The sequence below is a fragment of the Podarcis raffonei genome, chromosome 10, assembly GCF_027172205.1.
Source record: "Podarcis raffonei isolate rPodRaf1 chromosome 10, rPodRaf1.pri, whole genome shotgun sequence".
NCBI classification, from domain to species: Eukaryota; Metazoa; Chordata; class Lepidosauria; order Squamata; family Lacertidae; genus Podarcis; species Podarcis raffonei.
This window is the reverse complement of record NC_070611.1, coordinates 62,485,281-62,510,871: the sequence shown is the minus strand read 5'-3', so window position 1 is coordinate 62,510,871 and position 25,591 is coordinate 62,485,281. Positions and strand designations below refer to the sequence as shown.

The following is a 25,591-nucleotide window of genomic DNA, read 5'->3' as shown; positions in this document are numbered from 1 at the left end:
TTAGTCGGGCAGGGAACCATTTGCAAGAAACAGCCACAGACAGTTACTGGCTACAGAACAATTACTGTGTGGACAAGCACCCAACTGTTGTAAACAGCAAATTGCAACACAACACACATTTTTGTCATTTATCAACAACACTACTACACAGGTACATCCCTATTGCAAATAATACGTGGTGTGTCTAATTATGATCCATGTATGTGGAGTTGGGGCAGAATTCAGGCAATGGAAGTGTCTTGGCAGCAGCACTTGCTGTTTGAGTTCTCCCCTCAACAAATCCAAACACACCATCATTGCTGCAGGCAGGAGTAATAATTAAATGCAGCAGCTGTAGGTTCCCCCTCCTTCTAAGGCTGGCAGTATTATTAGTGAGAGCAACCAGCAGAGCATAGGCTGGGATCACTTTCACTTGGCAGAACAGCCCAGCTATGCCATCTGCCAACGTTGCAGGAAGCAGCTGAGCCCGGAGGTGGGGGGCAGCCTCATCATGTACCTGTGCAGGCAGCACCAGTCCCTCCTCCTTTAGGAAGAGGTGGAGTCAGAGAAGGAAGGGATGAGGCATGCAAAGGAGAGCAAGAAGTCCTTTTCCCACTCTCAAGCTCCCTCCATCACTGAAGCAGCTTCGCTAGGCAACTCAAAAGGATTTGGGAGAAAGGGAAGGGAAGGGAAAACCAAGTCACTTTAAGATTACATGAAATCACATGAGAGACCCTGAAAGTCAGTACTGTATAAAGGAATAAAGAAGATTGTTGCAAGTAACCAGAAGTCTTAAGCAAGGAATGCAGAGAGTATCTCCAGCGCTGCTTGGAGCTAGAGGCAGGAAGTTGAAACTGAAGTCACTTCCAGGAGCACCTAAGGAAGCAACAAGTTCCTGCCTTGAGCCTATGAGCAGAGCTAATCCCACTTGAGTCCAAGAGGCCAGCATAGGAGATTAGGTTTTTAAACAATAATGCCAACAACAGCTATGCCAGCAACAGCAAAACATTCACTTTTAGTTCCACAAACCCTAAAGGCTTGGATGTGATGGGGAGAGAGGGAGACCTGTTTTCAGAACCATTAACATCTTCTGCTCCCTCTTGTGGTGAAAATATTTCATCTCTTGCCAGCTTTCAGGAAATAATGCAATCCAATTAATGTATTTTGTTATTCGACAGTTACAGCCCGTAGAAGTGATTACAGAACAAAAAAAAACTATTCTGAGAATCTTGAAAAAGCAAAGTTTGATCATGCATGCTTTCCTCCAACAATCAGCCCACTATGTCAATGGAACTAATCACATGTGGATGGATTTTTCTTCTGAAGGAAAATGAAGTCCCTTGAGTTAAACTTGGCTAGAACAATTTTGACAAAAAAAGAAAACTGTCCCTAGAATTTTGCAGAATTGTCAGAAAATTTTGAGAAGTAAATTTAGGCATATTATATGATTACTTCAAAACACACTGCACGAGGAGTAAAATGTGAATATAGTTCTTGTACACCAATGTAGAAACACCAAATAGATTTGTAACATTCTTAGAATCATAGAATTGTTGAGCTGGAAGGAACCCACCCCGAGGGTCATCTAGTCCAACCCCCTGCAATGCAGGGATATGAACACACAGTCCTCCATCCAATTTGAAACTATATTGGACCATGCATAGCTTTGCAAATGTGCTAGCAGTTTTATTCACTGCAGAATCCCTTATAGTCATAATAATTGAGCGTGGTGATGGAAACACTCTAGGTGGAAGTACTAAGAAGATGGCAGCTGGTGTGCTTATAATGTGCTGGGGTAAAAGTTAGTGTTATGGTAAAAATATTGCTCAAGCTGTAGACAGCAGAAATAAGCTTCAAGATAATTTCATTGCATTAGATGTGGATTTGGTGGGACAGAATAAGCAGCTTGATGAAAAAACAGATTCATCTACTTGGTTGTAATACAACTCCCATCAAGTAAAACACAAGACAGAATTCACATAGAATCTTAAAATTAACTTTTCTGCGAGATGGCCTATCACATGCCTCATGCTTGGAACCAGCAGATACATTCGTGTGCCCCCCAAGTTACAGTGATACCTCTGGTTACAAACTTAACAGTAGCAGCCAGGAGCAAATAGGCTGCAGCAGAATCTAACCTATTACAGTGGTACCTCTGATTAAGAACTTAATTCGTTTCAGAGGTCCGTTCTTAACCTGAAACCGTTCTTAACCGAGGTACCACTTTAGCTAATGGGGCCTCTGATGCCGCCGCCGTGCAATATCTGTTCTCATCCTGCGGCAAAGTTCTTAACCCGAGGTACTACTTCCGGGTTAGCAAAGTCTGTAACCTGAGGTGTTTGTAACCCGAGGTACCACTGTATTCACAATAAAAACTGTACTTTCCTACACAAGTACTGTGTACTGCCAAGTAGGACTTAGCTAACTTTGAGGCTATCATCAGCTCTTTAATACCCAAGAATAGGACTCCATTGAGAATTGTTACTGAAGTAAGGGGAAATGCATTCTGGAAAATCCAAATATCATTTTTAAAGGATGATAACATGTCCTAGGGCTATTTAAAGCTACAGGTAAAATATGGAATGTGATGCTCCTCAAAGCATTTTGAAAATTCAACATAGGTTTGCCATAGAAGCAACCTACTCCCAAAGCTCTCTGCAGAACCTTGAATCGAATTTTCCTTTCAGCATAAAAGCATAGGGGAAACGTCCTGTCCTTTCTCCTGCGCTTTCTCCTCACTCTAGTTCCAATCCATCACAGAGGCACAATATTAAGTACCAGACAAAAACAGCAAAGGAGCAGGTGCCAAGTAACACAAACGTCAGTACCAGCTCTGAAGGGAAAAGTCCTTGTCAACTGGCAACTTGAAGAGTGAGTGAAGGATTGATGAAGAGCATTTTTTTTTTACATTCTCAGCCAAACCGTGCAAAAAGCTCTCCTAATGGAGTGGGATGACAGTCAGCTTTGACCTGTTTCTTTATTTTTTATTTTTACTTATAGATTTCGCCACTCTTTTTGCTTCCTCGCTTTTTACTGAGGGGAGAATAATGTACTTGCATATACTTAAGACAAAGGGCTTCGGTTCACCGCCACACCATTACAAGGCCATACCAGGATGAATGTATGAAATGGGGTTTCAACCACTAAACTGGGGACTGGAATAAAGACACACAGGACAATCACAAAAGGAATTTCAGGAATAGTATGGTATGTACTGTGCTGAATTCTGTGAACACCTGGAGGCCCTCAGTAGAATAAAACATAATTTGTGTAAAAATATTTAATGGGTTGCTTCTAAGTATTGATCTCACACTCTTAGCACTTGTTTCTGTGCTTTCACAGCAGCTGTATTTTATTCTGCTGAGGACCTCTTTCACCCAGGGATTCCTTGAGTTCATTGCAATCCATAGTTAATTGGTTTGTGATAATATACTGTAACATTTTACGTGATACCAATAAAGATGGATACATTTATGATTTGTTTTTCTCTTTTGTGCAACAGAGCTTTATACTGTAGATCAGGGGTCCTCAAACTTTTTCAGCAGGGGGCCAGTCCACTGTCCCTCAGACCTTGTAGGGGGCCGGACTATATTTGGGGCGGGGGGGGGAATGAACGAGGGACGATGAGCGGCGTGCAAAAGGGCTCTGGAAAAGGGCTGCCTTAAATGGCGGCCATTCAAGAGGGGCACTCAGTGAACTGTAGCTCCTGTGTCTTGTGAGTGGTAGGGGCTGGCGGAAGCGGGGGGGGGGGACAATGAGCAGCACGCGAAAGGGCTCTGGAGAGGGGCTGGCACCAACAAAGCCCAACCCCCTTCCTCCTCTAGGCAGGATGGGGAGAAGCCAGGAGGAGGGAGGGAGGGAGGAGGTGGTACCGCCACCGCCATGTGAGGGAGAAGGAGGGAAAGAGCGTACACACTGGCCATCCACACGGCGATTATTGGACCATCCGTGGGCCAGATTTAGAAGGCAATTGGGCCTGATCCGTCCCGCAGACCTTAGTTTACTGACCCATGCTATAGACAAACATATTGTTTGGAGCTCATTACTGCTTTTGTATTTTTGTAATTGTGTCTATCCCTCATCCTCATCCCTTTTGACGAATTGTTGATCATGAAAATGGTTACAAAAGCTGTAGCAGCCAGACTGCAACTTCAAAGCTGAATATTCCAATCTAAGTGCCAACAAAGCATGTTCTAGAACTGTAAAAGAAAGTCCGCCGAGCATCTGCTATGAGAACATTCCAACTCGATCTATGGTGGACCTTCTGATTTAATTCAGTGGAGCCGCAATATAAGCTTATTTAGATTTACAGCACAGATACCCACTAAAAGGACAAAGTAATAGCTGGTAGCAGAAGAAGCTTATCTTCTAAGTGGACTAGCCTCTATTTGCAATCTGCTGATTTCAATAAATGTTTCGGTTCAGTTGGGAAGAACACAGGCATTTGTTCTCAATGCTGAAGATAATTTTTTTTCTAATCGTAACAACACATGCTGACATTTGAAGAGAAATAAGAATATTACTTCTTAAAAACAGTCATGTTCAAGAATTAGAATACCATTAGAGACTCCAGCTCCCTCTCCATCACCACTAGCAGTCTTCCCAGCTGCCTTATCAAAGGGATGTATAATTTGTTTGGTTCTGCCAAATAAACTGTCAAGTGTGCTTTAATCTCTTTGCTTAATATTCTGAATCGCTTCTCTCTGTGATGGAGGTAAACAAAGTGGTACCAGAGTATCCCCTGCTTTCACAAATGAAAGAAAATCAGAAGCATGCATGAAGCTCTCCTTTTTTAGTTTTTGAAGAAGGACACAAGGCTCTTTGCTCTTTTGCTCATGTGTGCAAGGCTCCAATATGGCTCACATCTATACTGCTCTTTCCAACCACAGCTGGAAACAGACACTCCTAGCCACTGAAGCCACCTGTGCCTCAAGTGACAATACTGAATCTATGAGTAATCTCAAGGTACAAAAACCTTCTCCTTCCAAGGCAGTGAAACACCATCCACAATAAGCTGTCTTCCTACCTCTTGGACTTATAAAACACTAACACCTCTGTCTTCACAGGATCCAGCAACTCCCATATTGCTGGCCTATAACTACTTTCTGGAAGTATCACTGAAGGTAGGAGCAGAACCACTGAAGTACAGTGCGCCCACAACTTCAACTTCCTTGAGACTCTCCAGAATAATACCATGGTAAATGGTATCAAAAGCAACTGAAAGATCAAGAAGAACGAGCAAGGTCACTCTCCCCCATGTTGTGCCCCTCTTCTTTCTGTGTATTTTGAATGCACATCAATACCCTCACCATAATTTAATACTCATTTCCTTCAGATTTTTCCAAAGTGCTGTGCTTTGCAATATAATTTTACATCATGGTTTTCCTCTGGATAACATCTTTTGCTGGCAGTATCTTTTGTTGTGCAACTGAGAGTCTATTCACTTCACACCAACTTTACATGTGGGTATCAAAATCATTAAGAGTACTCCCACAATAGAAATCTAAAATGAGGAAAGTACAAGTACTCCAAGATTTATTGTTAGAAAAATCTACAAAGGGAACATTTCTATGCCTAGTAGTTGAAACAAGTGATGCAAATTTCCCTCCATCATATTGGGCCAACTATTCAGCTGACAGCCAATCAAGCCACGTGCATGATGGAATATAATTACAGCTGAGTTTCCTCATCACCTACTTGAACCTGCTTTGACTGGGAGAATTTGCAGTAGCAGCCAGGAGCAAATAGGCTGCAACAGAATCTAACCTATTACAGCGGTACCTCTGGTTAAGAACTGGTTAAGACCTCTAGTTCTGGAGGTCTGTTCTTAACCTGAAAATGTTCTAAACCTGAGGTACCACTTTAGCTAATGGGGCCTCCCGCTGCCGCCATGCGATTTCTGTTCTCATCCTGGGGCAAAGTTCTTAACACGAGGTACTATTTCTGGGTTAGCGGAGTCTGTAACCTGAAGCATCTGTAACCTGAGGTACCACTGTACAATATATGCTATTACGATAAAAATCCTGGAATCAGATTTATTTTTCTGTGCTTCTTCCCAACCTGAGCCTTACTGAGATAAGACCAATTAAAATCAATACCAATACCAATCCAGGAAGCCTACTCTGCACCATGGGAGTTGTAAAACAGCTATTTTTATAAACTGAGCATTCGGGCAGAAAGCAGATAATTGCACAATTGGCCAGGTGCATTAAGAAGGGGTTTTCTTACTTCCTTTGAAGCATTTAAGTATTTGCCACTGCCAAAAGCAAGATATCCGATTTGATGAATAAATGGGTTGATTCAGAATGGCATCTCTTATCTTGCTAATCTAGACACAGTCAGTTTAATTGCACTCCATCATTATGTTTTCTACTGATAGTGTCCTCAGTACAACAGTGAACAGAGAAAATACCTTGCCCAAGGAACACAGCACAATTCCAGTGGAAGCAAAAGACATTTTCATTGTGATTTATATTAATATACTTAACATACTCCAACTATTGATATCCAGATAATGTGATTCCTAGAATCAACATACGGGATTATTTCAACAAGCATCATATGTTTAGTCTAATCAATCCATTTACAGGGTGGCATACTACCATGTGCATATCTATCAAATCCATGTATTTCATGAGGGATGAACCCATGTATTTCATGAGTGATGGAAATTTCTATGTGCTTTAAAAATACACACTCCTGGTGGTCTTTTTCTTCTCAACGCATCCAGCTTTTCCCTAGTAGCAGTGAGTTTATACTGAGCTTCTCAGTCCTGTATCAGCTATACTGTATACACATTTTAAAGGCCCCAAAGAAAATACGACCCTTTGGCAAATTAGAGACCTGTTTTAGCATCTTCCACAAATCTACTCTGGTACCTAATTTCTCCCCTTTCTGTACACTACAACAGTAAGCAGCATATTAAGGTAAGGAGTAAAATACTCTTATACCAGTAAGTAGTTATGCTTTTGGAATTATTCTTTTTATTCTTAAGAAATTTTTTTGGAAACTGCATTCAGGCTTGTTTTTTTAAAGAACAAAACCCAATCAAGAAGTATAAATTTTACAAAATAATAAATAAACCAAACTAAAACACTGATTTCAGACAGAATCTAGTCTCCATACTGAATGCCACCACAAGGCATACTGAAACAGAAGGCTAAAGTATTGTTTTCTATGTTCACATACCATTTTCCTTCCCTATTCTCCACCCTGCAATAACCTCAAATCTCCTCTGAATACTCTGGAGTAGATTGGAAGGGTTCAGGAGCTGCAGGGGAGAAGGAGAAGTCCTGTCTCATCTGCTGGTGCTACGCTGGACCTCATTCATAATAACTAAAGCCTATGTTATGGCATTACAGATTATCTTGAATGCTGTAAGAACACAGACACAAGCAACTCTTGGGGGGGGGGACTTGGTAAACATAATACAAAATCAAAGAGTATTTGATTGTGAGTGAAGAGAAGAGCCAATATTACACTGCAGTATTACCTTATATTAGGCCTTCCCCCTCCAACCACAATTCCTCCAAGATGCCAGCATTGTAGAAAAATGCCTACTTCAGGTATGCCAGGTCTGCCGGGATTGATTCTTGTTTCTTATCAGACCCCTGTGATGTTTCACAACCTATCTTTGGAAATCCCCCTTGGTTTTGAAAGTAGCTTGTCATATGGCAAGGAGGGCTGCTGTTCAAAAGGCAGTACTGTCTAATTTGCTTGACAGCAGCTCTCCAAGGTCTGCCAGGTCTCTCCCAGGAACCATATTCTCTGAATTTTTTTTAGCTACCAAGGGATGAACCTGGGACCTTCTGCATGTAAAACATGTGTTTTCCACAGTGAAACTTTGTGTGTTTATTTCTTATTGCTCAAAATGAAAAACTGTCCCTGTTAGGCATGTCCTCAGATCCATAGGCAGTATGAAACCCTAGCCTTGTGTAGCAAAGATTTCAAACACCCTATAAACACATATTGTTCCAGATTTGTGTATTCTTGCTAGCCTTGCTAGTTTTACTGAAAACCCTACTGAACAAAAATCAGCAAGCCTCTCTTCACAGAATATATCTATTCATAACATCCTTCAACCCCTGCAGAGAGAGCTCTACATTAATCAGCAAGCAGCAGCGTGTGTGTTTCATATAGGTATTTGCCCTGGAGAGCATGCTGTGTATGATACAATAAAAAAAATCAAATTGCTTGCAAAAGCATACATGATGAGCTTTCTAGAGTGAGCATTAGCCTCTTAAAAGGTACTCAAGCTTACCTCGTGTATTTTTACATGAAAGCATTCTGAACACTGGGCTATAAAATGTGTTAAATTTCCAAATATTACTTATTATGCTGATGTAATTTGTAACATGTGGGTTTTCCAACATGAAACCAAGTCTAAAAATGGCATCACAGGTGTGGAAACAATCCTCTAGATTTTTACATTTTCTGAATAAGCTGAACACATAACTGTTTATAGAGGAATTACTCCAAGAAATAGAGATAGATGTGGGCTTAGTCTTAGTGACTACTGTCTTGGCAAATCTTCTGTTATTGAAATTACTTTAAACACTGTGAGCCTTCATAAAAACATGTGACCATCACAATAATAAACAATATCTTTATAACTTGGTATGTACATGGTACCTACAGATACATTTATAGTACCCATTTACATCATTTACTGCTTGCATGACAAGAATTTAAAATGAATTGAAAGGTGGAAACCCCGCCTTTGCCTGAAAGCAATCTGTTTTGTACCTAATCCTTCCTCTCCTTTTTAAAACCTCTACAAAGTGCCTAGCTATGATCCCCAAATAAGATACAATGTTCAACTAGTGAGCCAAAATGCTTACATGCATGCAATCTTTTTACATATACTTGTGTATGTTCACGGATCATTTTGCATCAGGCAACAGGTACCTGCCCTTAAAATTACAAGGTAACCATTCTTAAATCAGTTTATAATCTGATTGTTTAAAAAGAATTTTATTTTCAACAGTATCTATTTGATCAGTAGGCACAAACTACATGGTTCACCTTTAGCATTTTTATGTTTAAGTTAAACAGACAAGTCACTTCTGCAAAATTCAATGCAGAATATAGAATCTTGAACAGCTGAGGGAATAATATGGCTATGAAAAATAATTAGACATATTTAACAAAATGCTTGTCAAATAAATTTTACTCATTTCAAAAGGTTACTCGAATCATTCAGTACAAATAGATGCAACATTACCTACCATTAATTTTACTTCATATAAGTATATCCACACATACCTCCCACTGCACACAAACAATTTCTTAAAGTTTACTAAAATAAATTGCCTTCTGTTTCATATAGTGCATAATATCAAGATTAAACAAATTTATTAAAGTATAACAGAACTGTTTTTGCTAGGAACTATACAAACAATGAATGCTATACGATTCACTCTGTAATTGTTTTGAAAACATTGATCATCATGCCTTCGAAGAGCCTCAACAGGCAAAGAAACAGATTTAAACTACAACCAATACAGAACATGAAGAAATTTACACATCTGAAAGATATTACTAGGACAATTAAGCATGTGCAGTCCATAGAAGGGAAAATAAGCCTCATGTCAGTTTTTCATTCCTACTATAGAATGGTCCCACTTCCTTGAAATCTTTTTTGTAAAGGGCATGCTACTTTACTTCACTCCACTGGTAACGGTCACACACAACAATTAAATGATATTCTTGCTACTGCCAATATAGAAGCTCAGTTTAGATGACAATAATAATCTGTTGTTATTCAACTGCGTAAAGAAATAAAGAGTATTTCTGGGGCTAGACTTGGAAGCAAAATAAAGCTATATTCCTGTGTTAGACACAAGGGAGAGGAAAACATAGCCCATATTAACTCACCTAGAACAGCTTGTTGTTGAAATTGTGCTCTTGCTAAATTCAGGCTTATCTCCAACTTAAGTCTTCAGTTCTACTAATAAATCATGTAATCGCAAACATAACGGTGACAAAAGGACATGCTGTGCTCTTTTCCTTCTCACTTCGATGACTGTTTCACTGACGGAGCTCTGAGAGGCTGCAATCTCAGAGTAAATATTCAATATGAGCATGCTCTGTATCCACTCTGAAAAAACAGTCTGATGCTAGGCATCTCTGTGTGTGATGGCCTACTTTCAAAGCAACACAGGGCTGTAAATCAAATCTTTAAAAAATCACTAACTGCAATAAGCAAATCAGAACCACCATGAAGTATTGATTTTCTCCTCTCTCATGACCTCTCTATCCCCCTAGAATTAATTGGACCATGTGTGCAAGAGGCTATTTGCAACACTAGGCTGTAACATATACCCAGACTTCAATACTATTCTTTGATAGATGAGAATAACACTTAACTGGATCACCATTTGACCCTCAAATCTTAGCAGAATATTCTTTCAACTGTAAATTTTGCACCCGAAGGTTCATGTTAGTATTCGTAAATCTAATCCACTTTAGTCTGGTACTATCTAGCATCCTTAGTTTGTTCTGTACACTGGTCTGTACCCCAGAATAATATGCTGTTTCGCAATATAATTAGAAAAGACCACACTCTAACACTGCACTTTGGAATTGTACTATTCATCACAGCTTAACTGACTTACAGATAGTTGGCAGGCCATGGAAAAACAGCAAACCAACTAAGATTTTTATTTAAGTTATTTAACACTGCACTTAAGTACTGCCATGGCTGCTTAAGTTGTTTCTGTTTAAATCCAGTGAAACCAGATTTCACTGTTTTACTATCATTTCAAATAAAAAATAAATCCAATATAAAACAGATTCATTCCTCATCAAATGAGATAGGCAGTTCTCACTCACCTTTTCTGAACTCTTCCCACTAGGTCTGGGAAATGGAGTTTGTCTGTACTTTATTAGATGTCTAAGCTTCTCCAGTCAGTGAGTGAGATTCAATGCAACTTTAGCACAAGAAGTTTAAGAGATGACATTGTGTAAGTGGTAGCACACAAGCTTAATAAGAGTATTTTGTAACGGTTGTTAATACTCTAATAGCAGCAATAGTTGCACTAGAGATTGTTCAACATCTTTGCAAGCGCAATATACCCTCTGGATTTGGCAGTTGCACTACACTGAAACCAAGGCTCCTGCCAGCAGAATTACTGCTGAAATGAGTGAACTGCCACAACTGAATATCACCTATTGCTAACAGTTGGTATATCATCTGAAACTGAACATTCCAATTATCGATCTACTTTTGTTGTTGAAACTAGGAGAAGCTTCAAAAGAGCCAAATTAGCAAGAGAAGAACAAAGGTAACATTATGGTATTTACAAATTAAGGATGTGATAATGGGAAATACAAGGAATAAAAGAATATGACATAAAACTTGATTAATCTAAGTAGTCAGAAATTTGATTCTTGTAAACTCTTTTCTCAAATATGTACCGTATAACATCTTATTAGAGAAGACAAAAGATAATAAAGATGCTGCTTCACTATAATGAGAAGGGGGGGAAATATTTGCAAAAGAACATACCAATAAAAAATACGCCTGCTGGTTAGGTGCAATAATATATTTCACAAAATAATAATTTTAACATCCTTGTTAAATAAAGAGATGTGAGGTTGCACACCTTCCAGTTCACTTACGTAAGTTTCACCTGTCTTCATACTCCTTCCCTCCATATTCTGGGCTACTACATGCATACTTTGCATGCTCCCCTCCCAACTCCCACAGTGAGTTGCCAGGAGGAGCAGCTGCCATTGAATCTTAGAGGGCAAAAGAACACCAGCCCACAGACAGCATCTATAGCATTGCTATGGAGACTGAGCACAAACTTCATCTCCCTCCTTCACCCCCTGCCAGAGCGATGGAGGAATGCAAGAAAACAGGGAGCTAAATCTATTCCAATCCACTAAAAGAACATGGCACAGCTAGGTCCTGATTTTCTTTCCGTCCTTCTCCTAAGAGATTGTTTTGATGAGGGGCGGGAGTGAGACAACAAGCAGTAGAAGCATATCTCTCCAAATGGAATCCTACAATACAAAGCTCTATTCTCAATGGACCATTTCTCTCCCATTCCTGCTTTGAAGATGGAGAGGGTACCTGCAGGAACAGTCCTCATCAATTGCCCTTTCCTGCTCCAAACTTAGAACAGGAGTGGAGTCTAGAGCCGCTGTCATACAGAGCACCAAATCTGGGGGATGAGGAAGAGTGGAGTGCTCCTGGCAGCCATGAGGTTTTGGTTGGCAATCAAGGTCAGACAAAATTTTTGTAACTTCACTTAGAAATATGTGGTACCCTATGTTAATGAGTAAGCTACCAACAGCAGTTGAGATATGCATATAAATGTCTCTCTCTATAATATTACATATGGGTGGACAGGTGGGTGGGCACACATGTACAGACTTCAATGACTTCCAAGAATCCCTCGGTTCTTGGATTCAAAGTAGCTATAGAAAACAAACAAACCATTCCCTCTTGTCCATCTTTAATGAAAATGTATTTAACTTCTTCATAAGAATATAGGCGTAGCATTACATGCAAACAAGGGATCCTAGTTTCAAACAAATCATGGTTACTTGCAAAACAAACCACCTTCAAACAAATTAGCTTGTTTAGCAACTAACCACTGCTTGTTTTAATCAGGACTCCTAGTTCACAAGTGACACTAAAGTGAGATTTTTCACAATGATGTAAACTTGGCAGAAACTCAGTTCAACATTTCACTTGAGATTGCTGAGACTTGTCTACATAGAGCTAAACAATGGCTTAGTATTACATGGGAACCAGTCCAGTGCTCATTAAAGACTTTCTTTCTTATTCTAGAGTCTAGACCAAAAGAGTTAAAGAAATCTCTGATAGTAGTTTCCCCTCTTCTTCCAGTATTTCCTTTACTCATGATCACAATCTCTTGAATAGGAATGTTTGTTTCCACCTGTATTGTTTTAAGCAGAGGAACAAGCCACACTTTTAAAAAGTAGCAGTTTTGAAAAAGATATAAACATTAAGGTAATTTAAATAATAGTCTAGGCATCAACAAAATGCTTACTACCCAATGAGGCAATTTCCCAAAGTCATTTCCTTGGCATTTCCTTATAAACTTGTACAAAATGATAGGTGGGATTTTTATTGCACCATCTTCTTCAAAACATCAAGCTATCAGTCAGTGTGCACTATAGTAAAATGCATCTTGAACAAACCAATTCAAGGACTCAGATAAGTACAAGTGCAGAAATATTTATAGTAACACAGAGAAATGTAAGATCGTATCCCAGTGAGGCCTGTATTTTATTTTTCTTATATCAACATACACAAAACATAGAACTAAGCAAGCAGAAGTTATTTTGAACAAACATTCTAATTAGCTATCAATCTGGAAAAGGAAAATCATGCCTGGGGGCGCTAATATTGACTTAATTTAGTAGCACAAATACACACAAATTTGATTGCAAAGTCTTTTTGCGAAGAATGAACTACCAAAATCAATTTGTTCTTAATAGTTTCATTCTAGGTGTCTAGCAAATTTGCCACAAAGAAAACAATGAAGATTACAACAATTCAATTTTCAATACTTTAGCATTAATCTCCAACGGAATATCTTTCAATCAAGAAGTACCACAATAAAACTTTATTACGAGCTTTAATGAGGTGTGGGTAACACTTGCTCAGTACAAAATTAGAAGGCAGAAGAGCAAATATTTTGGATGCTTGAGGTGGTGGTGTGTGTTTTTTTAATCTAACAAGATCTGCCCTGTTTTCTAGGTATGTGCATGCAATAATGCTTTTAGCAACAGCTCTCACACATTTCTTTTGATCAGTGTATGAAGCATTTGAAGAGCAAAGATATTCTAACCTTAATATCAATGTGTCAAAATAAAACTAAATCATCTTACATAAATACAGAAGTATTTTTTAAACAGGCAAAAAAGAAAAAAATGTATAGGCATAGTCTTTGGTTAAATTTGTGAGCAGAACCACAAAACTGTTTTGCAGTTATCAGTTGTTCAAGTGACAGGGGTCAAAATACTGAATCATAGAAATGTAGAGCTGGAAGGGACTCTGAGGGTCATCTAGTCCAACTTCCTGCAATGCAATAATCTCAACACATGGTTCCTTCATCCAAATTGATGCGGCCAGTCAGTCCCTTCTCCCTCCTGGTAGAAAAGCCCGCAGGAGCAGCGCTCTCCTTAAAGGGTGCGCGGCTCCTGTGGGTTTTTGCGGGAGGTGGGGGAATTGCCATAGCTCTGGGCTGCTCTTTGGGGCGGAGGGGGGTAATTTTTTTTCTTGATTTCCCCCTCTAAAAACTAGGTGTGCCTTATGGTCCGGTGCGCCTTATGGAGCGAAAAATATGGTATATTTTGTGATGATGACCCTAAACCAAGTTCCAAACCTAGATTTCCAAAATCCAATTTTAAAAACAATGATTTGGAGGCTGGCATATACCACAGTGTGCCCGATACTGGTCTGAAACTATGGTTAGTAAAAACCAGAAACAAGGGAGCCTATCAGGCTCTAGGATGTTCTTACACGGGCTCTGGGAGCCTCTCACGAGATCTAAAAGGCTCATCTGAATTCCCACAAGATCTTGTGAAAGCCTCGCAGAGCCCAGTAAGCAAGTCTGAGAGCTTAAAAGCTCATTCTGCACCAGGAAAATCCTGCACAAAAAGCGCTTTTAAGCTCTTCATTTCCTATGCATTTAATTTGTGTGACTTCCTCCAGCTGGCCTTCAAAGTTGAAGTTGAAATCGCACTTGTTAAACAAGTGTAAGTTGTAAGTTACAAATGGCACACTCCTAGCTTTAGAATATTGTCAGTGAACAGGAGCATTTGCACAGCATAGTGCCACATATTAGAAAAGAAACAAAACCTGTGTATATGGTTTCTACAGAATAAAAAGTACTACCATTCATTACAAGTAATGGACCAAATGTAAACTGTTATCTCGTTTTACTACTTGCTCATCTACTATTATTTAACCAAAGTTCTCTCCCTGTCTTATTTAACAGCAACAGCAAAGTTGACCTGGATCTGGGAATTTTTAAAAGATGAAATCCAATAACCATGTCTAATTTCAGGTTTCAATTATCAGACAAAAATTATAGTCCAATTCTCTCAGCTGCGTTACTGCATCTTAAAAAGCCTATTAGTAATATCACACAAAATACTGCATTTACCTGACTTTCACACAAGTTGTTGGCAAGAAAGTTCTATGTAAACTAATCTTACATAAAGCATGCAAATATATTATGACCTAATTATGACTGGGAAATTATTCATATTTTATCAAGGAGCAGTAATCACCACAACTACTCTTTGATCACAGTGCAATATTGTCAGGTATTTCACAAAATTAAGTACTTCTTTCATGTGTTATTTAAGTGAGAGAATAACCTATCTTCTCAAATGGCACCATCTACTCACTAAGGGGAGGCATCTGCTTTATGAATGCAGGACATCAGCAATCAGGCACACATCCTGACCTCCTCTTAATGCCATACCAAACTTCACACAAAAGAGACACAGTCAACCAAGTTGGCTCTGTTCATGCAAGAGGGCTTTATAATTCTTGGGGATGGGAGGGAACACAGCACATTAATTTTGATTGCCTAATGCAGCCCAACAAATTTAAATGGCTCAAACACTGCTTATCTCCCATTCTGGCAGCTTCCTGTTCACAACCATGTAAATTTTCATTTTGCTTTTGGCTGTGGACAATTGCCTAGTTAATATAAATGTTTTAAGGCATTATAGTTTCTTTATAGTCCTCATGGGTTCCTATCTGGGCATTCCTGAATAACTGGGCTATTTCAATGTAAGTATTACTCAAAATATTAAATTAAAACATTAAACAAGCATATATCCTACTCCCACAAATTGTGTAGCATTTTACAAAACACTGACAAGTATTTAGCCATTTCTGAACTGTCCTGTAGCCAACTAAACAGAGAACATTAGCTTTCTAAAACATTTATTGGAATCTACAACACTTGGTTTTTAACCATTTGGAACTGCATGAAAATATGTTCTCGAATGTATAAAATTTTGCCAGCTCTATTGCAACATACAGTAATGTTGTAGAACCCTGTTGTAATATACAGTAATTTCTTTGTGCCAGATCCAAGAATAATTAGAGCACATATATGGGTTTTGTTTTTTTAAAGGGAATCTTTAATGAGTTAATGATGTCTCTTGAAAAAGGTGCTCCAAAATCCACCACACACTATGGGAATCCACTGAGCATTCGACTGCAACTTTAGATTTGATTAACATAATCTACTATAGCTGCCCTCTTGTGTTTTAAAGTGAATCAAGCACGTAATGGTGCATTAGTCAGGAAATACAGTGGTACCTCAGGTTAAGTACTTAATTCATTCTGGAGGTCCGTTCTTAACCTGAAACTGTTCTTAACCAGAAGCACCACTTTAGCTAATGGGGCCTCCCACTGCAGCTGCGCCGCCAGAGCACAATTTCTGTTCTCATCCTAAAGCAAAGTTCTTAACCCGAGGTATTATTTCTGGGTTAGCGGAGTCTGTAACCTGAAGCGTCTGTAACCCAAGGTACCACTGTATTGCAAAGTATTTTATGTTTTGCTTTTCAACACCTATGCTTAAGAAAAATGCAGTTTTAACATCTAATATTTTAAATGGCAAACTTCTCCCTGCAAGGCTGCAATTTGTACACCTTTACATGAGAAGGTGAGAAGAGATTGCAAAAAGAGGCATGAGGATGAATGGAGTGCATTCATACCTTATCAAGATACAACTGGAGTGAATGGACTCAAGCCTGTACCCAGTTATTTAGACTTATGCAGGTTCAATTACATCAAACGATAACAGAAGTTACTTAGGACCTTGCAAAATAAAATTATATATTTCTAAACTCTAAACCTCTTGCAAAATACCTGAACTGAGAAGTATCTGCAGCCACTATCATTGAAGACAGCAATATTTTTGCTGGATCAGAATGGAAGAAATGAATAAATGGAGGGATGGTACAAAAGGAAAGTGCAATGGATTTCCAAGAAATCCACATTCACTGTCTATTTGTGAGATCCCCCACCACAGGTATAACATTTAACAATGATTATTCCAGAACAAAGTTAATGCAAACAATATTTTTTGACAGAAAAACACCAAAGGCCATGTCCACAACATTAAAATTAGCCATTTTCTTCCTACAGAGGCACTTGCAGTCCAATATTGTCACATCATTATTTCTGTTTAATCTGTATCAATTTTAAATATAAATAAATTACATATAGATACTAAAGTAACTTTCCATTGTTTGAGGTGAACAGAGCAGTCTAACTCCCCTTTCCAATAATCTTTAATATCTTTAACTTCCAATTTGCAACATTCTAGCATACAGTTATAAACAACTATTAATGGTTTAGTTTTCTGCAAATATCAATTTATTTCCTCTAGCAAAACAAAAGACTCCAAGGCACTTAAAACTGATGGTTCATAGACAGACACTCAAAGGCACTGCAGTTGAAGATATCAGCCTACAGTACTAGCAGATAAATGTTATCTAAACTTCACATTTGAAAAAGACAAAAAATTCTCTGCCCAATATATTAACTGATTTTATGTATAAATCCTACAGTATGAACCCATTCTTACACAAAAAGGACAATGTGTCTAAGCTAGACTCACCATGGGAAGGGTGTGGAGATGCAATAAATCAGTGTTCCCCAACCCGTGGCCCCCTTTCAACCTTGTTTCTTTCCTGTGCTCCCCCTGGGCGTAGCCTAGGGGGGACTGTTTCCCCCAATAAGTAAAAAACAGTAAAAAAATCAATACAAATCTGAGATTCTGCCCCCCCCAAAGCCAGCCCCCTAACAAAAATCCTGACTACGCCCATGCCCAACCTACTGCTAGAAAGGCAGCTATTTAAATGTTTTGTTTGTAAATAGAACATGTTTTATTTATATATATTTTATAATTTTACAAAATACAATTACATAAAATGATAGGAACATAATAAAATATTGTTGAAGCAGGAAAAACATGGAATCATGGAGCTGGAAGGGACTCCAAGGGTCATCTTTCTAGTGTAACCCCCTGCAATGTAGGTAACTCAGCTATAAAACATCCATGACCGATGGCCATCCAACCTCTGCTTAGAAACTTCCAAGGAAGGATAGTCCAGAACCTCCCAAGGGAGCTGCATTTTCCATGTATTATAAAAATTAAACAACAGTTATCCAACCCCAATTATTTGACACAGAGGGGGAAACCTACAAAAACAATCCAAAAGGAGCGAAGGGAGTTCTGTATATGGGAGAATTTTTTAAAGCAAGTGTTCCACACTGAGCTGGTGCAAAAAGTTCTTGTCATCCGAAGGAGCCCTAGCTGCCTAGATAAAACACTATACCCACCCCCCCTTACCTGGGTGTAATGCCCACTGAACTCAGTGTGGCTTTCTATTAAGTAGACACTTTGTTATTTCCTAGATGCAAATAAGCAGCACCAGATGACCTTGCTCGGCTAGGCACTGGGTGGATTTCACCCTGCGCCTTGCAAAACCGGGCCAACGCTGCCGACAGGCACTGTGCCTCTCGGCAACATCCAAAGGCTCTGATCCACTAGGCACTCAGGGTCAGGCCCAGGCTGCCACCGGGCCCAGCACTAGCAATGGCAACAAGCAGCTCTGGCTCGCCCAGCCCTACCCATTGCCACCCCACCAACACACTTACCTGACCTGGGGGTTCTGGATCATGGGCTCTACTGGTCAAAACAGGAGCCCCACCAATTTCCCTCTCCCACTGGAAACAAACCAGGACTGCTCCAAGTACAGTGGTACCTCAGTTTATGAACTTAATCCTTTCTGGAAGTCTGTTCTTAAACCGAAACCATTCTTAACCTGAGGCACGTTTTCCCTAATGAGGCAACCCACCGCCGGTGCCCTTCCACCATTCGGATTCCCTTCTTAGACCAAGGTAAAGTTCGCAAACTGGGACACTACTTCCAGTTTTGCGGAGTTCTTACACCGAATAGTTCGTAAACAGGGCTGTTCTTAAACCGAGGTACCCAAGGGGATAGCCAATCAGGATTTTAAAAAAATGATTTCCCCCCTTCACTCCTCACTTTCCTCTGTGGCCCCCTAGCCTTGTGCTGTGCCACTCCCATTTATGTGATTTTCACCTGTGCCCCCCTTGGAATATCCTGGGGGCCCCCAGAGGGCCATAAGACCCTCAGTTGGGAAACACTGCTATAAATGGCCATATAGTACTTTCTATTAAAACATTTAATAGCAAGTTTTTAATCTGGATGCATTGCACTCACACATATACAAACAAGAATATTACTTGCTATATAAGCCAGAAACAATTATAAAAATGAAACAGCATTTATTTATATTCCCTAAGAAACAGTTGTTCCAAATTAGCTGTACCTGCCATTCACTACCAAGCAAATATTCAAGTTTAAGACAGCAGAGGCAATTCCAGATCTATCCCTAAAACATGCAATCTGTGCATACAATCTACAAAGCAGAGCTGTGTGCAGAAGTTTAAAGGAAAGTCTGGCTTTAAAATGATTTCCTGTATTGGAGCCTCCTGTATAAACTTCAAACTCACAGAGCAGTTTTGTTTAGTATGCGGAGAAGTAAAACAATCGTTCTGATTCTACTCAAGATGCAATCAGGGAAGCCAATTCTGTTTTTTGAAACCTTCTAAACACAGATCATAGAAATGTAAAGAAGGTGGTGCCCTCAGCTGGCCAAAAAAATTTCTGCAGTTTCATAGTACTAATTTTTCTAACTACAACCTCAACATTAGCATACCTTTTAGAGATATGCTCAAAGTTAATTAATCAGTTATAGAAATAATTAAAACAACATCACTTCAAGGAAGAGAAAGCACACTTTATGCAATGCTGCCCTTATTCAAATTGCTTTTCACACAACGGTGGAGAATACTAAACCAATGATGGTCACCAGGTGGTGGTAAACTCAAGATTTTAAAATGATACTGCTCCGACATTTTACAGTATTATAAAATACATTTCACTATATTTAAATCCAACAGCTGCATTGAATTAAAAAATAAGCTGTGTCACCAGTAAATTGTTTTATAATATTTCAGAATAAGGAAAAGAGTTTAGAAGTTCAGAAATTATACATTCCATGCTTAAAGAGCTTGTAAAGCATCAGAAAGCATTAGAAAACTACCTGCAATGCTACAATACTCATTCTCTCAGAAGAAGCCTAAGGTAGATTATCCTCAGTGATGTGCTGAATTCACTAAAAGAATACAAAATTGAGTTCTAATCAGGGACACTACCCATGGCAGCTGCAGACTACACCCATTGTTTGGGGGCACATCCCAGAAAAACCAGCTGGGACAGGCAAACATGTTAATCAGCAAAGTGTGTTCTCAAACCATGTGTAGAACAGTCTAGATCTCAGATAGAGTCTCCCAGTCACAAACTTGTAAACTAAGCAACACTGATTACTTCAATATGACTAGAGATATGACTTCTTTCAGAAATCTTAGGACCTTCCTCAACTAAGTACTTATCGGAAACATGCTACTAAACAATATTGAAATGAGAGTTGCTAATGCTATCTAGTTTTGAAAATTAAAATTGCAATTACCTGAAATATCTGTTGAGGGTGACATTTCTTGATGCCAAACAGGATTACTCCCTTTTGCTACCCTCTACCAGCCATGTGTGCTAAGTCCCTTATTACCAAACAGAAAATTTCTCCAACTGGCTCTCTCTTGCTTTTAGCCATTATGCTACAATACACATCTGCCTTCATATCACTCTTTAGATGAATAGCCCTGGGTTGCTAGTGTTTGGATTCAGAAAACGACTCATTCTGCAGAATGATTTGGGGGGGGGGCTCTGATTCCCTGCTGGGTCTGCAAAAGAATCTGAGACTGTGTCTGCCCTTGATTATTGTATTCTGACCTACAATTTCAGATAGAGGGAGAAGTTTAAAACTCCGAACACACCGTAATTTAAAACTAGAATTCAGCAGCTCACCTCTTTGGGGCCCAAGAAATAGATTCTCAAAACAAATCTCTGCTAAGTTAAGCTATTAATATGTTATCATCTCCAGACAATATAGTTGTCTTAGAACCCATTGGCATACTAATCAATTAACAGCCACAAGATATTAACAACAAAGACATTTGCTTGCTATCTCTTACAGAATGCTGATACTCTGTAGTAAGTGAAGATCTAAATCAAAGCAGGAAGTTTTTACTGGAGGGTTGGCTATTATATGATACTTTAAATGTTCTTGTACAAGTCAAGGTTGTTTCTCACGCAATGCTTTGCGCTCAGTTCAACTCTGCATGACAGCTTCAGGGTTGTTTTCCTTGTGATGTAGACTTCATTGTTCTACAAAGAAAATGTATGCATTTAAATTATCCCAACATAGGATAGCAGAGACATATGGTTAAGTATCAGGGATATCTGTATTCATAAAGGCAGTGATCATCCTTATTTTAAGCTCTTGTCCTCAAGTCTCCAAAATGGTAAAAATGGGAGTAACTACAAGGCTGAACAGGTGGGTTGCCATGAAGACCAATAAAGGTTACAAAACTTCTTTAAAAAAATAAAATAAAACAAGCTATTAAAATGCCAGTTTTATACACCGAATAAAGATGAGGAACATGCCAGAAAAAGAAAAGACCAAGCATGGTAATTGTTCATGTTGGCATTGCTGCTCCTGGCATCAATGCTCATTAAATACATTTCAATGACATAATTCAACTACGTTAGGAGCTGAAATATCTCCCATTTACAATTTTAGAAGGCAACATACATAACTTGAGATTGTGAAAGGAACAAAATGTTGTGAAATACTGTAAATTATTACCAAAAAATATTAAGGTGACAGATCATTTCAAATGCAGATTTAACATTGCCAGTAGTAAACAATTCAATGTTGCAACATAGTCAGGACTGTGGAGTGCAGAATGTTGAATTTGACACAACAGATGGTATCAGTATCCCAGGATTATTATTATTATTATTTACCTGCATGGTTGCAATAGACAGTAGAACTATCTAGTTGTCAGGGGACTGCCATTGGAACAGGGGAGGGAGGCAGGGGGATACAGAGAGCCTCTGAAGCTTCTGAGGAGCAGCTCCTCGTCCAGCGGTGGGGAAAGCCACGCCTCCAGTAGAGAAGAGAGGGAAGGGGCAGCTAAGCAAAGGGAGGACTCGAAGATGCTGCTGAGAGCCCAAGCCTATCCCGGCTGGCCAGGAGGCACACCTGCTGTTTCCGTCACCCAGCTTGCGCAGAGGGGTGAAACGTAAGGAGGGGAGGTGGACATTTGGAGTGTCTAAGTTCTTATGTTGGGGGGAAAACTGGAAGGGGCCACTCCCGGAATCTGCAAGTGACTAAGACGGACATGAACTTTGTGGTTATGCACTGTAAATAGATTGCACCAATAAAACCTGTAAAAGACAGGTCGGAGTCCTGCCTGGTTACTCACGAGCAACCACCACCAGCACCTGACACTAGTCTTCCATTCTGTTTTCACAGTAGCCAACCAAATGCCTGTGGGAATTCCACAAGCAAGAAGTGAACCCAAGAGCACTCTCCTATCTTGTGATTTCCAGCAAGCCTTGCTACCTCCAACTGTGGAGGAAGAGCATAGCCACTATTGCTAGTAGCAATTGATATCCCTCTTCTCCATGAACTTGTCTAATCCTACTTTAAAGTCACCTAGGCTGCAGGCCATCACTGCCTCCTGTGGGAGGAAGTTGCATAGTTTAATTATGTGCTGCATGAAGTACTTTCTTTTATCTGTCCTGAAAAAGTGGGCAGTGTCTCTTTTAAGTTTGAACAATGGCAAGCTGTTCGTTCAGCCTTAAACTTTTAATAATTTATCACACACCTAACTGCTAATATATATTAGATAAACTAGGCAGTATCTAAATTCTTAGTGTTGTTTACTAAATGAAGCTAAAATGAACATGCTAACTTTGATTGTTCAAGGGCAGGTGTAGAAACCTCTGGCCCAAACTTGTCCTGCCAAGGGGTCAAATTGGGACTGTGAGGCTGTTTTCATCAAATCACACCCAATAGCTGCATGTGATGTCAGGTGTGGGGGAGATAGAGGTGTGGCTGCCAATGCAAAATTGGGACCCTTAAAGTTCCCTCCCAACTGTGCATTGGACAAAGGAAAGCTTGTTTCAAGTTCTGTAGTCCATTAGCTGATTTGTGGTAAAATCAGAGCCTGCTGAATTGGCTGCACAAAACAGTTTCCTGCAAAGAACCTGCTCATGCAGGTGATGCTGCCAGGCACTTGATAACCCCCTGCACAAAGCGCTCTGTAAACTCAGCACAGTGATCAGCTGATGAGCCCCCCACTCCACCCTAAGGCATCAGAATTAATATTTTTATGCAGACTATCCTATGCAAATTATGCTAATTTAGAAAGGAAAATTTTCTTGAAAACCCATATCACTGGTCACCACTTGAAATAATAAATATTTACAATAAAGTATTGTATTACTAACCTAAAAGTTCCTCATTCATATATACTTAAGAAAATATAACAAAAAAGCATCTGTACATAATCACTGTTATACATTGCTTGTATCTCTGGGACCACAAGATTTATCAGTCTAAAAGTAAAAAAATAGTTGGAAGAGTAACTCATTAGAGGCTTCTAAAGTAGGGTTACCAGACATCCCTGTTTCCCGGGGACAGTCCCTGGATTTGCGAATAAGTCCCCGGACAAATTCCATCCCTGGTATGTCCCCGGATTTCATCTAATGTTCCTGGGAAATGCAGCAGCGGCAGTCTCAGCAGCCCAGAGCAGTTGGCTCTGGCTGGCTTCAGGAGCTTCTCAGAAGTCCCCATGTGATGGTGATGCAGGGGCTCTAAGATGCAGCTTCTGGGCTGCCTCCACCTTCCCTGACCCCAAAAACTAAGCTGTGAAGGGAGTCTTCACGCTGCCTATCAGAGCTTGCATGCAAGCAGAAGTGGGCAGGAATCTCTCAGTTAAGCAACAGGAAGCCTCCCTTCCCAGCTGAGGGATCCCTGCCCCTTCCTGCTTGCACGCAAGTAGGAGTTGGGATGGGGCTGCTCCGAAAGGCAGTGTGAAGCCTCCATTCCCTCTGCCACCGCCATCACTGCAGCATCAACGTCCTGAACGTGATTGATTGATTGATTTAGTGTCTCCGGATTTACTGAAAAAAAATCTGGTAATTCTAAGGTCAACCTTGCTTAACTACTTTCACCAGATAACAAGGGATATGTGTTCTGCTTGAAATTCAGTAAAGAGGGAATATTGTATATATATATTAAAAGCTACACAGTTGACGTTACAATGAAAAACGTAAGATGCCTTTGACATGCATTTTTTAACCTCCTTTTGAAATGTTTAGAATATTTCATGAACATTGAAGTCATCACTGCTGATACAAGTTCACCAGTGCACCATAAATGAACCCATCTAAAGTCTGTTCCACCTGCATAAATTTACAGTGCCACAACATAAATGAGAAGATGATTCAAACTTGAGTAGCATTACATCTATCCAGCCTGAAGGAGTTCCAATCAATCTGTTCCTAACTGGGTGAGTCCCGCTGGTCATAACACTCCGTGCTGCAAGTCACTTAAAAAGATGGAAAGCATCCAAAAGTAAAAATAAATGTTAAAAATAAGTAAAATAAAAGCCAGAACAGGCTTTCAGTGATAAAATAGGTCAGGACAGGATTAAGGAGTGGACTTCTAAAACAATATTCTGGAGCATCACATCTCAGAACATGTTATATGCAAGCGGAAAGACTAGGGACAGCTAAATGCCCAGACCTCCCCCAGTCTATGCTCCCTGTAAGATTCTACACATATCCAACATTTTTAATCACCTAGGCCATGTCCCTCTTGACCTATGCTAAAGTTGCAGCTATTGTTGCACTTTAAAGGAGCCCGCCAGAAGGATCTGGCAAGCTATGCTCATCAAGGAAAACTCCAGGTTAACCACCATAAGTGGCCTTGCTCAATGGAATTCTTAGTTAATCTACTCCCAGCATCAATACATTTTTTTGTTTTTATATATTTATAAAATGGGGATTCTCAGAATGTCATTAGGATTCTTTCTCAGATAGGAGTGAGGTGAGTTATTCTGCCTACACAAAATAACAGCCAATCTTTATTCACATAATCACCATTAGAATCTTCTGCTCAAAGCCAAAACCAAAGCAGTTCTTTGCTTCTCCCAGCAGCCAGATCTTCTGTTGCTTCCTTTCCTGTATTAGTGGTTCTCATACTCCTGCCCACCAAATGAAGGTATGCTCTTACACATTACATGTTTGACTGGCTTTTTTATGTGAGCGCAACAACCTTGAATAGAAGATGAGGGCCATGTGATATCATAGGGCGGCAACTATCAACAATCAAGTTAGAAGTATGTAGGAGAGATGCAGCTTACAGACAGAACTGCCATCATGGATCAGCTATGTTACACTATGCTAGATTCCTCTTCAGGAGGGAGGGAGGGTTCTCAATTCAATTCAATTCAATTCAATTCAATTCAATAAATAAAGTCCCAACATGGCAGATATATAGTAATTGTATCAACTCACGCCACACTCCAGATCAAAATACAGAGAAGCTTATTGCTTGGGGTGGGGATGAGGAGCAGGAGTGATTCAACACAAAA

General features: G+C 39.7%; 1 protein-coding gene across 22 annotated transcripts in view; it reads right to left on the bottom strand.

The window, feature by feature from the left end:
- Positions 1 to 25,591, bottom strand: part of PLEKHA5 (pleckstrin homology domain containing A5) — a 178,869-nt gene that overhangs the window by 98,127 nt on the left and 55,151 nt on the right. Inside the window, exon 1 of one of the 22 annotated variants that reach the window (XM_053406970.1) lies at positions 9,856 to 9,998. The exons of the other annotated variants lie outside the window; for them this stretch is intronic. The gene's annotated coding sequence lies outside the window, so the exon portion shown is untranslated. Of the gene's footprint in view, positions 1 to 9,855; positions 9,999 to 25,591 lie in introns of those variants that run through there. 22 annotated transcript variants of the gene reach the window in all.